General features: G+C 34.0%; 1 long non-coding RNA gene across 1 annotated transcript; it reads left to right on the top strand.

Annotated features, from left to right (window-relative positions):
- Positions 1-2,512: 2,512 nt before the first annotated feature.
- Positions 2,513-3,019, top strand: LOC115885572. The gene is made up of 2 exons (XR_004050760.1): positions 2,513-2,878; positions 2,935-3,019. It is a non-coding gene; the product is annotated as an uncharacterized LOC115885572 (long non-coding RNA).
- The last annotated feature ends 13,745 nt before the right edge of the window (positions 3,020-16,764 follow it).

The following is a 16,764-nucleotide window of genomic DNA, read 5'->3' as shown; positions in this document are numbered from 1 at the left end:
GTTTATGAAATATTGACAGTTGAAAACGAAAAATACCTACAATTTTCTGGACCACCTTTTCTGAGACACCCTGTATAACTAGAAATAATTTTAAAAGAGTATATGAAAAACCATGCAACATTTTTATTTAATGTTTTCTTCTAAAACTTGCAGTTAAGGCTGTATATGGGTGTCAAAATATAATGAATAACCCTGTACATTCAAATTTCATATAACTACCTATGTAAGACAATATACATAAATATATGAACTTACATCAAAATGATCTTCACAACAATAAATCGTAAAACTAGAGGATAATTTAACGGTTTTCTTTTCATCTCTTCTCATGGCCTTGGACCATTTTTTTCTGTTTTCGCTCTCATCCATTACTATTTATAAATATCACTAATTACTAATTATGTATTAATTAACACAAATAACTAAAATTTTGACTCGGATTCAACAGCGTTTAAAAGCAAACTGTGTAAAATAAACACGCGTCTGGCTCCACTCAACCAGAAGAACGGCGGGTGACGTCACAGCGGCAAGGCGCGGTAGAGAGCGTTTGCCCGGCCATTTAAATTAACAATATTTAATTATTTTATATTAGAGGCATTTCTTAACCGATATCAACGATTTTTTTTGTTCAATTTGTAATTATATGAACTATTTTTTAAAACCATTATTTAAAAACATGCATTTTCCTCATTATCACAGAAATAAAGATGACTAATATTGATACAAACAATTTATGTTTTTGATGCATCAAAAATAAAGGAATACATATAAGTATATTAAAAATAAAGGAAGATACATACAAATTCTACATTCTACTATACAAGGAAATGTGCAAAGAAAAACATGTACAACTATTGTACAAGGAAAAATATTTATCTGAGATTATAAGATATAGTGAGAGACAATTGTTTATGTAAAAAACCTTTTTATACAAGTCATTTCTTCTTATTTATGTTTATTCCACATTTCCGACATTTCCCATTACAAATAAAGACATCTCTTTATTTTTCACCCCTCGCCATTTCGTTGGACTCAATTTCAAGGACACGCAGCAGCGCCACGAACGAAAAACGCAAGAAACCGAACCCGATTCCTCATTCTATCCGGAATTTTCCGGTTTAGCGACTTGACAACGAGCCCTCCGGTTTCCTCGGGGGTTCCGGACGCATATTTTTCGCACCGTAGCCTCCGGGGTGTTACCCTTTTCATTCTCCATCCCTTTTCCTCCCGTTCGCGTCCTTTTTTGCTGGGGTGGTGTCGGGGGAGATGAAGATTTAAAACGAGTGCGAGAAACGACGTAGGTCTGATTAACGACTTTACGCGTCTCGTATATCTACGTAAGAGGCGTAAGCAGGAGCCTTAATTTACCTTCGCTTGGGTATGGAAAGGAACGTGTCTTGGAAGATAAAATAAAATATTAAGTGTTTAAGGAGAGGGAAATAAAACACGGTCAAATGAACACGTACATTGATTAAGAAAGGACTGAAGTAGATGTAGTTGTAGTTGGGCCCATTATTGTCTATTGTTAGCTATGCAGGCCTAATAGATAAAATAAACAGACGTCATTAAACAGTAGAGAAAGCAAATCAAGCCATTGGGTTGGTTCTTGGCGGTGCGCGACTGAGATCGATGTGGCTGATCGATTTAAAGTCGCCTAAAGTGTAATTTCTAGGCTTAAAAACAGATTTAATGAGACTGGATCTGTTATGGAGAAGCATAGGGAGGGTAGACCAAAGTCGATATGTGCTACCCAAGCAGCATTTGGACGTTGGGACAACGTTGTGTCACGCGACCAAACGTCGGGGCGCAACGTCGGCACAACCTCGTGCCAACCCTAGTCTGCACTAGTTTGGAGAATAATTTTTGGGTCGAAACGACGTTGGATACCGACGTTGGCTAGAAGCCTAATTTAGTACAAACTGCAACGTTGTTTAAAATCCTAATTATGGAGTGTAGAGGTAAGGAGAAATAACTCTTATGGGACTTTTATTGAAAAAGTGGTCACAAAATGGGAAGAATAAGGGTTCGCCAAATGACCACAGTGGCGCTAAAAACGCATAAATCTAAAAAATGAAAAGTAACCATAGATAAGAGAATAAAAATAAATATAACCAAACATTACCAAAAAAAGTTTTGTTTTTATTTTTTAGAATATAAAATAATTATTGTTTATCAATATTTTGTGCTTTATTTATTATTTAACAATGGTTAAAGTGTGTGTGGTGCGAAGTTGATTGAATAGCTGATGGAAATATAAAGAACAAAGGCAAAGCCTGTAAAATACATAATTATAATTCAGTATTGTATTATTTGTATTATATGTAAAAATTAGAGTCAATCAAAAGTGTAGTAAACATTTTTCGTAAGATTATTGACATACATGTTACAAAGTGTATTTTTACAATCCTTTCTATAAAGTTACAACCTGAATAAAATTTATTTTTAAAGTTTGACGGACATGCACAAATTGTTGGCATTTTTTTAAACAAATAAAAGTAGGAAATAAATAAAGTTGTAGGTACTTTCAAGAAATATAGTTAACTGTAAGTGCTGTATTTTAATAATCTGTCAAAAATCAAAATCATCAGGATAATATTAGGTATTGATTTTCAAACAAGAATTAGATTACAGCGATGGTCAAAAGCATTTAGATATTGCTTTGAAATCTACAGATAAGGTATGGCAGTTTCGTTTTAAAGAACAAGATGTTAAAGTTTATGATAAAATTGTCATCAGAAATACTGTCCACTTGCAGTATTTACATAAGAAAATGTTGGAGGATGAAGCTCTACCTACTGCCTCAGGTTAATTTAAATTCTGAGTTGCAACAACAGCAACAAGCAAGAAGGGCACCATTAAATGAATATTATACACATAAGTATTATTATACAAAGAAAGAGTAATGTTATACACATAAATATTAACATTTTGTAGAGCAACAACAGAATAAAAAACCATAATATGAACACCAGCAACTAAAACAGGAACCATTAAATGAATATTATATACGTATATGAAACAGCACTAAACTGTCTGACTGAACAGAACAATGAACTGAAAATTTAAGATTTAAGGTTATGGTTCAATACAGTTGCAAAAAGGTAGTGACTCGACGTCCTACTAACGTAAGAATAAGGAAATCTAAACAACGTTGGAATTAGTAAAACAGACGACATTTGCATAACGTTGGAATAGGTCCTGAAACTGACGACGGAAAACTCTATATTGTCCAACGTTGTAACTACGTTGTCCGAATCACCTAAAGATCACTTAAGCAAAAAAGGTTACAAAACAACGTTTATTCGACGTCGCAGAAGCTTCTATTTTGCTGTAGTACTAGTCCAACGTCGGCACAACGTTATAAAAACGTTTAAATTTATTTTAATACCCAAGGTAAAGAGCTCACTATGTTTTGTAACTAATCAAACGTTGTGTTTAGTAAACATGTGGTCGCAAGTCGTGAAAATGCTACTTGGGTAGGGAAGACCGAAGCTTAATGAAAGGAGCTAGGACCTTTTGGACCAGCAGTGTATGTATTAGCCCTCGGACGGTCTTGTGACGTGATCCTCCAATGATATCGTTATCATAAATTTCACCTGTCATTGCATCTTCACAGACATACAATTCCGTTTGGCCTCCCTAATTCATCCCCAGACCATTACACCTCTAACTCCAAAGGTATACCCTTGAACATATCGGTCGTTAAGTCTTGTATTTCTTAGTCTCCACACACGAATTGTACGTCTGTCAGTACGAAGACAAAAGCGGCTTTCATCGCTTAACATCGCAGTATGCCACTCATCATTCCAGTTAGCTCTTTCATTACACCAGAGCAAACGTTGAGCTTTATGATCTAAACCTGACTCGGAGGGCGTCTTATAGGCCTAAAGCAATGTAAACCTGCGTTTTTACGCGTTATTAAGGGTAATACGTACTCTGCTTGCAGCCAAAAGGTCCTGGCTGAGCAACGTGTAGTTTCTTGCAGGATCCATCCTAGCTCCTCTCAGTAAGCTTCGGTCCTCTCTAGCATTTGTCCCTAGCCTCCCTATGCCTCTCCATGACAGATCCAGTCTCATTAAATCGGTTTTTAAGCCTAGAAATTACACTTTAGGTGACTTTAAATCGATCAGTCACATCGATCTGTCGCACACCGTCAAGAACCAACCCAATGGCTTGATTTGCTTCCTCTATTGTTAAATGACGTCTGTTTATAGTATCGATTGTAAAATCGCTATTTTTGGGGCTTATTCAACCGGGTCTCACAATCCAAATTCACCTCAAATATCCATTTAGTTGGTCATTGGCAAGCACTCTCTCATTGTACATGAAAATAACATAACAAACATTTACTGATCTGGATAAAATTGATAGTTAAATAGTAAGACTCACCCGGGGGTACTCCGCCGATATTTTCCATCTAACTCAAATATCATTCGGTTATATATTGGTTAATCATCTTCAACAACTAGCTAGTGTCACCTGAAATAGTAGAGGGGCCTACCCCGGACGCAAATCTGCCGCTAAACAGATTCGCATCCTAATCGAATAGGCTAATTGGGGTACCTCACTAGTCTCACTACCCCAACGCCGCATCGTGTCAATCGAGAAGACAAGGTAGACCTCAAACTCTCAAGACCAACATCGAAGCCAAGACGTCACAAGAGGTTTTCTTCTGGGCAAACGACCCGTTGCCTTACAGTACATGCAACGTTTATAGTCAAAAGACCCCCAAATATCAGCTCAATGACAAAACACAACACAACAGCCGGCCGGCCTATCAACTACTGACTCGCCTCCGGCAAGCTAAGCCTTCTCTCACATCACAATTTTACCGGATCGTAAATATTTACATTACTTGCCAATGAATCATACTTATAAGTTATTAAGTTAAATTATACTCATAAGTTTATATTTTCTGTAATCGACTTTCAAATAGAGTGTTTTAACATTACTAGATAAATAAATAGAGAGTTTCCGAATTATAAAACCATTATTATAACCAACTTATTTTCCAAGTTTTACACGATAATAGAATAACCACAATATCGCAAACTGCCGCTTAGCAACACGCAAACAAATTCTATTCTAAACAAGAATTAAATGTACATTTTTATGATAATGGCTGTTTGGGTACAATTTTTTAATTTACAAACAGTATTTTTTTAAACACAAACGACATATTACGACGTATTAATAGTTATAACACATTTTTTTCTGAAAAATGATGTTCTTCCTAGCGAAAACACAATATACTTAACTTTTTTCGATTAGTTTATATTCTTCTACTATTTTCAGTGTTCCGTTATTTATTAGAATGTCTTTTCTTTCCACTAGTTCGTTGTAGCCAATAAAGGCAATGAACATCAAAATTAAGTCTGGTAGAGTAGTAAACCGATCAATTGTGAAAATCATTAGAAATAACTTTTTATTCAACATAATAATATATAAATAATTTACTGAAATAATTTGACCTTTTTTTATAGTTCTCTAAATAATATCAAAATAATACCTCTTTTGTTGATATATGCGTGTCATACAGGTAGTAATGTGAGAATAAATGTAACACAATAAAAACTTTCGACGAGGGCTTATGTTCGAATTGTCAAAACACGAATTCTTCGAGGAATATATGGATATAGATATCTAACATGCGAGATCCTGTTGATTCAACCACACCTAATAGAACTGATATGAATAAAAGACAGTTTAATGAACAATATTATCTATGCTTTTCTAATATGCATTGGGATTTTTTTTTAATTTGTATGAGCGAAAACAAAATGTTGATATTTTGGTGAAAGTTTGAAACACCCTGTCGAATATATTAAAGGACCGAAGTCGAACTGATGATGCTGAAAGGCAATTACACTAGTGTACACTGATGTAGGTGTGGTTGTTGTGTGTAAGAGTGAATGTCTACAATAGTGTACGTTGGTGTATACGGTTACGAGTTTGCTGAGGGCTTGCCGATTCATTTTTTCCTTCTGCTTTTATATATTCCCCTAACTATTTCAATTTTTATTTTGTTTTGACTTCGGCTAAGGGTATTGCGGCGGGTTGCTGTTGGCTATCTCCACAGCTGTGCTAGACGAAGGCCACAATCGTGGGCGACTTTAGCTCTAGGCTACAAATTGAGGTCTTAGCCTCCCGTTTGCTCCTGTTGTTTTTTATCATCTTTTTTTTTCATCTACTAGGTAGCAGACGGTGCCTCGTGCATCGTTTGCTTCCTGGTTTATATTTTTTGGGATCGTTGTCATCGCTTGCTGATTTCTTACTGTACCGATGATGCTGGAAGGCAGTTACATTAGTGTACACTGATGTAGGTATGGGTGTTGTGTGTGAGGGTGAATGTCTACAATAGTGTACATTGGTGTATACGGTTACGAGTTTGTTGAGGGCTTGCCGATTAATTTTTTCCTGTTTTTAAAACTTTAAATACATGAAAATTTTAAGGTGCCCGTTTTTCGTACCGTTGAATATATGTATTTCGAATATATATCAGGAATTTAATAATATTTATTAGACTGGATTAATTTCAAATTAGACATTCATTTCGTATTATATTCCGTATGCGAGTAGATGGTGACGCAGTTAAGAATTGATTTGTGAGAATAGGAATCAGGGCAACAGAGAAGAAGGAAGGTAGGTGTATGCTTGCTTCCGCGATGATTAATAACGTAAAGCAGGGCGAAGGAGGTTTATTAACCAAGTCAAAGCTTTGCGATTATATGACAAAGAAAATACCTCGAAAATTTATCAAATTACCGATACGGTTTGCCGTCAGATAAGCGGTGTCTCAAAGGTAATATATTGTTTGAAGTGTTTGTTGAAATTAATTATCTTTTTTGGAGTTTCGAATTTCAGTTAGTTTTTGGTTCTTCTATTATTAAAATTAATGTCGATACCGTATGTTTTTTAAAAGTGGTTCACCACTATAAGTTTATTTTTAATATTTTAAAAATAGCAATGCGAACAAGAAGACTTATTGTTTTGTGTGATTTCAAGTACAGGTAATATGGCGTAACTAAATACTGTTGAGCGATGAAGTAATTATTTGTCAGTAAAATTTTAATAGATATTTACAATACAAAGCATCAGTAATATACGCGTGTAAAAGTTGCACGAGTGCGTAGCACAAGTTGCAGTAACCACACAAGTATCTTAATGGGGTTAACTCGCATGTATTGTACAATATTTTATCTACGTCTAACTATAAAAACACACAATGAAATTTAAAAATTATTTTACTTAACTAGATATATATAAATTCGGGTCAGAACGTCCTACGACGTTGTCCGATGCCTAACTTCCACCCTGTGCGATTTTCCCATTGATCTTCGGTCAGATTTTTCTCGCTCATCGACCTTCTTATTTCTTCCATCCATGTTTTCTTGGGACGTCCTCTCTTTCGTTTACCAGGTGGTGTCCAATGAATGACTTGTTTTGGAATTCTTTCATTGTGCATTCTCTGAACGTGGCCGTACCATTAAAACAATTAATATGGTACTTAACTATATATTTATCCTAAAAATCAATTACCTTAATACCTTTGTTCAAATAACACCATGCATGGCAATGTCAATATGACAGTAAATAATATTGATGTCACTAGTTTAAAAAATGAGCGATTCGGAAAGTCCCTCTGACATTGAAGAAGAGGCATTCAGAGCCGTTTCTGGATTGCTTCCAGCAAGATCGAAACAGAAGTATGAATATACATCTCTAAGTTTGAAAAATGGTGCACCGAAAAAAAAAATACACAACTATGGAAATGGAAAGGTACTCATAACATATTTTTCCAATTTATCCGCTTCTTATAAACCTTCTTTTCTTTGGGCTTTCTATTCAATGATACGTTTCATGTTTTTATAATTATTATCGATAGAACAGTTTATTTGTTTTGAGTAGGTATTTAGTGCAAAATAAATGTTTTACAAAATATGTTTTCCTGTTTGGTAGTCATCTAAACAAGGAGTGCGGTAATGAAAATGCGTGAGTTAAGAGCTTCTTAACTCACTGACGTAGATAAAAATCTTTCTAAATGGTTTGACTAACGTTCACTCTGATTAAAATGCAGTGAAAATGAAGATCCAATAGCTTATCAATTTTTTTTTATTAAAGTATCATATATTTTCATAAATAAAACTATTTGAATTTAATTTTTAAACAAATTTGAAATCTCTAGTAAATATTAGATTATAACAGAATAAACAACCTACACTAAAACGCACGAAACTTGGTATTCATTTAACTTATTCTTACTTTATCTAGTATTATGATTACTATTAAGAACGTTGTAACAAAATAAACCGAATAACAATCAAACTTTGAAATAAACCGTAAAAATAAATGTCTCTAGTTTGGCTGACAATTGAAAATCATGAAATTAAGGGACAACCAGAGAATAGGTACATTAAAGAAATGCTAACTTCATGTTAAAAAATGGAAACAGACGCCACCTGGTGTCGCCTGGCAGTACTAGCTAAATTGAGGGGAATTGGAGGGGCGGGGCTTAAAAGAGGGGAAACTTTTAAAAAAATATTTTTATAAGTATCACTGACTTACCGTTTAAAGTTAATAAACATATTTTTTATTACTTTAATATAATTTAATGTATTAAAAAATGTCTATTAACTTTACACAGCAAATCAATGATATTATTAAAGACTTATTATTTTCAGAGAAAATTCATAGTAAATAAATTACACATTAGTAAACAATATCATTTATTTTTTAGAGCTGCGATTTATATTACAATATTGAAATATATATATATATATATTATATATATATATATATATATATATATATATATATATATATATATATATTTTAACAATGAAAAAAGAATATCCCGGAACCTGAAAAAGAAAGATGATCAATTAATGACTTAAATTAGTTCAAAATACATTTTGCAAATAACTAGTGAATTGGAGGGACAACCAGATATGGTTACTACTATGATACAACTACCTGTATCATGATAACACACTAATATGACAAAAAATATATGCTAATTTAAATTCCTTTAATGATCTAATGAAACACTATCTAGCCTCAATGCATGCCATTCCAAAGGCAAAAAAAACTATTATACCAAATAAATATAAGCTGAATAAAACATAAACCAAGCCAACGTGCATAAACAACCAAAAAATGCATCAAAAAATACTTTTATCAGATCATACCCTTGGATATATTATGTATTTTATATATCGCACATCCCGTTCAAAAGTTTACTAACTCAAAATAGAGAATATAGAGAACATTGTCAAGAGAAGTAAAAGAAAATTTAAGTTAAGGCAATATGCTCCTTTTTGGATATTAATGGCCAAATAATATAATGTTGATTTAATAAAATTTTACTGGCATCCTTCTGAGGTATAAATCAGATTAAAAGGACATTGTTTTTGTAATAATTGTTTGTTTTGTAAACATTTTTTGAAGACAATACAGTTTTGAACGGGCTGTGCGATATAAACAAGGATCTTACTATTATTTGAGGTTAGAAAGTATTTAAATAACATAAAACATAATCAAAATCATTTGTCATCATAAATTATAGAGGTACTTACGTGTTTTGATATTATTATCAGGAAATAATACGTTTAGTTAAACAGGTACGCTGCCAGGCAAGTTCTATCGGCGGGTCTTTGCAAAAGTTGAAATCTAAAAATACAAAACTACGTTTACATCTTAGTTGTATTTACGAATAAAGTATTTGTGTGTAATTTCTGACTTACCAGTTAATTGAATAATCGCATTAAATACATCCAAATGGTAATTTAATATTGTAAAAAGCAAAATTGTTTTAAATCACTTGCCAGGACAGCCGGCCAGCTTCTTTGTTGACAAAATGGCCGCGGTATCATGATTTAAGCAATGTGAGTGACAAAGAAGCCAATGCCTGGCAGATGTTGCTTTCTTTGTCGTTGATCCCTAAACCGTAAAATTAAACTGTTCTCTGTTTTCCCATACAATTGAAAATCATGAAATTAGGGACAACAAACAGCAACATTGTTGGGTATGAGAGTTGATTAGTTTGATTGGGACGTAATAGCTAGTTACATTCCCCAGTCTCCACCACCCTTTCGTCATTTTATCCCCCCATCATCTCCACAAACTGTTCCATCATTCACGAAAAGAAAGAATAAAAAACGAACACAAACAAAGCGAATGAGGATGAGGAAAAGCTATTCGGCATCGACCCTCGTTTAAATGCCAGGACGCATTTAACAAAAAGTGAAATTAACCCCGCCAATTTATACTTATTATCTGCGCGGATGCCTTCGGATAAGGAACGCGCGGTATTTTGTAGATGGATGCGCCCTCTGTGGGACACGAGACGTGACGTGACGTTTGGGTTCTGCCTATGTCGAGTAATTGTTTTTGTCTCTTTTGCTAAGGGACGGATGATAGGGGAGGAGAAATAAAGGATGCGATTCATAAAAATGAAAGAGTAGCGGCAGATCAGGGCAAGAAGTTAATTGGGTGAGTTGGACGGAAAGATTTTTGGGTGGGTTTTGGAGTTCAGTGGTGGTGAAAAGAAAAATTAATTAAACAAAATAAAGAAGAATATAATTCTAAAATTTCTGGAATAAGTCTGAAAAGTAATTTTCGACTATTTAAAAGTGCAAAAGATATAATAATAAGTTTTATGTTACTCAATAAATTCAGTGTTTATATGAGTTAAAATGTAATAAATTTGTACAACTAGTAAAGCTAGTTATTAGCGAGACTGGTCGTGGTCTTGTGGTCTTTGTCTTGGTCTTGCACAAAAAAGAAAACCAAAAACAAGACCTCAAGTAAGTAAAGTAATATTAATTTTATGTGTATTAAATTACCAAAAATCTGCACACTCCTACCATCCTTTCCTTGAAGGTATTAGCGGCACTTTTGACCACCCTGTAACTTCGTTGTGCACAAAGCCAGAATATTAATTTTCACTATACTTCAAGACATACTATAGATGGCTAGGTTACCAAAATATCTAGTAATTATCCCTCATAGTTTATGAATTATCGCTTGTCAATTTTTTTAATTTCAATAACATTCACTCACTAATAGATCATGAAAATTCTAAGGTACTTCTAGATGTGTCACAAACTTCAAATTTCGAATTTTAGGTAGCTTTAAGCTTATAATGGAAGGAAAAAAATGAAAAATCTCGAAATATCCTTATAGATTAAAAGTTAGTTGTCTAGTCATTCAAGGATTATGAATTTTTTCTAGTCAAATTTTTTTAACTTTACCATTATTGGCTTACTCGCCGTCATCAAAATTCTAAGGTACTTCTAGATGTGTCACTAACTTTTTTATGTAGCTTTAAGTTTACAATAAAATAAAAAAATTAAAAATCTCGAAATAGCCTTATGGGCCAAAAGTTAGCTGTCTAGCCGCTATCGGTAACTGCATTTCCGGCGATGGTAATTACGGTAAAGAGAGACTAAATAAAATAAACTGACTTGGTTTTACTTTAGATCTCACAACTTTTTATAGAGAAAGAATTGTGTTGCGAGGCTTGGCATTTTTTTACATTCTATATTTTTGGTAGGGTAATTTATTTCTTTAAAATTTTATTTGCATGAAACTAGCAAACATTATATTTGTTTAATAATTTTCTATGTAGAAAGTGCACGTAGTAAAATATATTAAGAAATTGCACAAGACTTGCATCCCGCATTTTGACCTCCATATTGCTCGATTTTGCCATTCTTCATGGTTAATAGCTCTGTCTCTCATGTACTGGTCTACTCCATCGAACCACGTAGTTGTAGGTCTTCCTCTTTTCCTTCTGCATTGGGGACGATACTCCATTGCCCTTTTTGGCCATCTTTCCACTCCCATTCTTTTTACGTGCCCATACCATAGTAGCTGTTCTCGATTGGATGTTGTCGGTGCTGGTATATATTCGCCTTGTTCTTTGCCTGATCTCCCCATTTCTAATGTGTTCCACCCTTGATATTCGACATGCTCTTCTGAGAAAGTCCATCTCCACTGACTCGACCATCCTTCTTTCTTTTGCTGTAAATTGCCAGCATTCGGCACCGTATGTTAAAATTGGATCTACGATTGCTTTGTAAATCCTTATCTTTGTTTGGATGGATGTTTTATTTGACCACAGGAGAGGGTTTAAAAGACTGATTACTTTCTTACCTTGTTGAACTCTACTATGGATATAATACTTCCTAAATATTTATATTCGCTACATCTTTTCGCCGGATCTTCAGTTTGTTCTTCTCCTACTTTTAGGTATTCGGTTTTTGTGAGGTTGATATTGAGTCCCCATCTGTCGTATTCTTCCTCAAGTTTCCTCAACATATAGTCGGCATCCTTCTCACAACCTGCAACAACTTGGTCGTCTGCAAAGAACAAGGTCGATAGACAGTGGTTGTCAATCTCTATTCCCATAGCTCTACTCTTCCTTCTCAAGTTTTTCAATGCCTCCTCTAAGGCCTTTAGATGTCAGGAAGGATTCCCATAGGAACTTCCCCTGTCTGATCATACTTTTTGGATTTTTGTACATATTCCAGATTGCATTGATATATGTTTTACTCACATTTGCCTCAACCAAGATTTAAATAATTTCTTCAAAGGCACTGTGTCATAGGCTTTCTCTAAATCTATAAATACCAGATGCGTGTCCAAATTTCGAGCTCTCCTTTTTTCAATTACTTGTTGTAACACAAATATGTTGTCTGTACAAGAACGCCCAGCGGGGAAACCACCTTGTTCTTCTATTTCTTCAAAGCTCTCTTCTACTCTCTCTTTTAATATCCTGCCATACAACCTTCCCATTGAGCTTGTTAACATAATGCCTCTGTAGTTGCTACATCTTTTTTTGTCTCTTTTCTTAAAGATAGAGCTGATGTACGCCAGGTTCCAGTCTTCAGGAATGTTTTCGTTTTTTATCAGGCATCTGTTGAAGATATCAGCTAGTATTTCCAATAATATATCGGGTCCCTGCTTTATTAGCTCAATGAAAATGTTTCCCGGCCCCGCAGCTTTTCCATTTTTTGAGTTCTTCAATGCTTTCTTTACCTCGTTTACACTTATTTCATTTACATCTATATGTACGGAAATAAATTTACTTTCTAAAAATTCAACTCACCTATCATCGTCTGAAATAATTAATTTAACCATTTGTACTGTTATTATAATTAATGTTTACAATAAATAAACGGATTTAGGTACCTTTTTTTGCTTGTTTCTTATTTTAAAAAAATATGAATTCATAATAGCACTAGTGCTATTATGAAAGCTATTATGAAAGATAATGACATTGTCGTAGATTAACATACTTATATTTGTTAACAACAAATTACAATATTGTAGACGAACTAATAAATAAACAAAAATATTTAAACTGTTTAAATTTGCTGCTATTTGTCCCGCCACTGTTTAAATTCCTTTAATACCATACCACACAAACCCTCGCGAAAATCCCCGATTTTCTTTTTCTTCCCTTAGCTTCTTTATAGCTAATTGTATTGTCGTTCCGGAACGGATAATGACAAATTTGTCGGAGGCTTAATAATAAGATAAGCAGGGAAAGAAAAATTCAGTTAAGGTCTAATGGATACAAGAATTCGAAGAGTAATATGAGGAAAATTAGGATAATTTACAGGATCCCAGAGTTCTTTATTTAAGATTGCTATCGCCTAAAAGAAGTTTGGATACATGTTTGAGATACGATCTAAAGAGGGGTTCCATGGGTATGCAATCTAGGCTGGAAAAAAAGGAAAGTAGTATAGGTAAAAAGCGTTTACAGATACAGTGGCGCCGCAGAGTTTGATGAGGATGCTAAGGAAATATTTCATTCGGGCACAATAACAATTGAAACTGCCGAACAATTGAAAGAAATAAAGTCCAGGATTGAGATTGAGAGCCAAAAATTCTTTTTAAAAAATGTGTTACGCCGTATGAACAAGGAAGAAGAAATACATAAGACCTTTAAGACGAACATTTTGGCTGTAGAACCTCAGAGAACGGTATGGAAGGAAGTCGAATAGATTATTTAGAGCAGTCACAAAATAAAATCAAAATAGCCATGATGATTGCCAACCTCCGTTAGGAGAGGCTACTTAAAAAAGAAGCAGGTAAACGTCATTGTATATTGTAAGTTCGTTTCAAACGAATATTGTTAATGTAGTAATAAAGTAATTATTCTAGAAATTTGAAATCCGTCATAGATTATGTGATAGTCCGACAGTATACAGCGTTAAAGCATAAACAAACGGTCTTAAAGAGGGCGACTGTCTAGTGACCATCATCTTGTCAAGTCCAAAATCTACCCTTTCGAATGGTAAAAAAGAAAATAGACGAACAGATGGGGAAAAGACAACATTAAACGAATCGATAATTTAGACTTCAACCACGAGAGCGTGAAGGATTTATACAAATAATCGACTGGCTGAAGACTACGAGGACAAGAATATATTGAAAGTACAAAACAATACAATTATATAACAGAGTGGGGGAGGAGGTAAATCCTTAAGAAGCTTTGGGAATATACGCCAAACCGGCGGCGAACAACAGAACATAATCCTAGATGAAGAAACAGCAGGAAATGAAAACACTAAACGAAAAAGTACAACAAATTTCTAAATATGCACATCGAACGATGGTAAGCATGAATACAAAACAGCACAAAGAATTGTACGGACAGCTATAACAAAAAAGAAAAACGAAAGCTGGGAAAGAAACTGCACAAGAATTAATACATATATAGGAGGTAGTAGAAGTACCGAAAGCTGGAGAATATTAAGGTCCCTTCGAAAAGAGAAGACTAAAGATATCATCTCACCAATTACCATTACCAAAATGGGCTAAACTGTTGACCGAAGAAAGGGCCGAAAATCGAAACCTGATAGAGTTAGAAATGAAAGAATTCAGAACATCATTGGCATTAAACACCGAATATCAGAAGACATCAAAATTAACCAACTCTTACCAACCAAATATTATTATTATTGATGCTCTCTAACGGACATATGAAGTATTTTTTGTATAGAGCTAAATTGTGTCCAATAAACTTTCTTTAATTCCAAAAATAAGCAGTAGTTTTATGTTCACGGAAGATTGGGACGCTCTGTATAACTAAATTAGTTATACAAGGTGTTCAGTGTACAGTTATAAATAATTTTAAAACCCTTTGAATATTGAAACGAACCTTAAAAAAGTAGAAAAATAAAAAATGTTAAACTTGCAAAATTTATTTATCCTCTCGCTTTCAGATAATAAGAAAAGCGGCTTAATAAATCCGCAGATTTATTGCAACACTTCCGAAACTCTTAATATTGTAGGATATCCGGGAGTTAGCCCAAACACCACCTTAATATTTCAGAAAAATTGAACAGCTTAATCTTTCTAGTCCCGCTACCCATTCCTTATTAACGGCCTCCGCCGTTCCCTGTACAGGAATATATTCCGGGCTCATTTTGCTGGCCAATTTCCCTAAACCACCATCAAAAATATTGACACGGGCTCCCTATCCCGGAAAAATCTCGTCGAACCCCGGAAACACAAAAACTTCGGACGTTGCATGTAGGCGATAAAGCTTCCTGCTTTATCGTAAAATATATTTGTAGGCCGTCTTTCATTCTTTTTATCTGCGTTTTTATCGTTTTTTCTTTCAAGTTTTTTTAGATAGTAGCAAATTGGGACGATAACAACAACATAATATCCATTATTTAAATTTATGCTGTGTTGTACACATGTTTTTGCTGTTTTTTATATGTTTTGGAGTAAATTGATGTTAAACAAAATAATATATTCATGATTTTTTGTAGATTAGGAGCTGGCAAAGGTTAGTTTTCGGTCAAGGTTTCTGTATGTAAGAAGAGTACAATGCGTTTATAATGTTTTGAACAAAGATAGAACAAACAAAATACAAGAAGAGGAAAGAGGGGCCAAAAAAACCCTACATATATGCTTATTCTCTGTATTAAGTTCATCAGACTGAAGGGAACAGCCATTCGACGACCAGTTTCGGAGATTTATCTCCATCGTCAGGCCGACTTTGCTGTAACCCTCAATAGAGATGCACGATTCGAATCGATTTTAATCGAAGATCGATCTTTTTACCCAAAATATCGATTAAAATCGATCGATTTTTATCAAACGATCTTTTGGTAGAATTGATCTTTTTCAAAATCGAAGATCGATTTTATTTATACATTTTTACAGGTTTATTTATTTGTTAGAATAAAAAAACACTTTAGTTTTGCTTGAATATGTTTACAGTGCATCTCTAAAAAAACGCCATCTAGCAATGAATTGAAGAATTAAGTGTAAGTGCTCGCTACCGCATGCGCCGATGTCTGTTTACCACTTTGATATTATGTGTCAGATTTTTGTCGGTGATTCCCATATTTTTATACTTTAGATAACAGAATATTTTTTGATTTTAGCTTCTTTCCAACCGACTGATATATCAAAATTACAGAATTTACCGGTACATATTCTGTGTCAAAATCATCATAAGCATGCAAAAAGCCGAATAATTATATTTTAATATTGTCATAGTATTTTTAATTTTTACAAGTATGTGGGTGTTTGTGGGTGTTTCTGATTCAATTTGGGATATTCAGTTTCAATTTTAAATGTGTTAATAAACGGTTTTACGATTTTTATGTATCTATTTTTTTATCATTATATCGTATTTTTATTATACCAGTACACCAATACCACAGAACAGATACAAATGTATCTGTTCTGTGCCAATACATTCAGAATGGAATATCGATATTTAATAAGATCGAT

Source organism: Sitophilus oryzae, unplaced genomic scaffold (genome assembly GCF_002938485.1).
Source record: "Sitophilus oryzae breed Bouriz unplaced genomic scaffold, Soryzae_2.0 scaffold_402_pilon_pilon, whole genome shotgun sequence".
Taxonomy (NCBI): domain Eukaryota; kingdom Metazoa; phylum Arthropoda; class Insecta; order Coleoptera; family Curculionidae; genus Sitophilus; species Sitophilus oryzae.
This window is presented reverse-complemented; position numbering and strand designations above follow the sequence as displayed.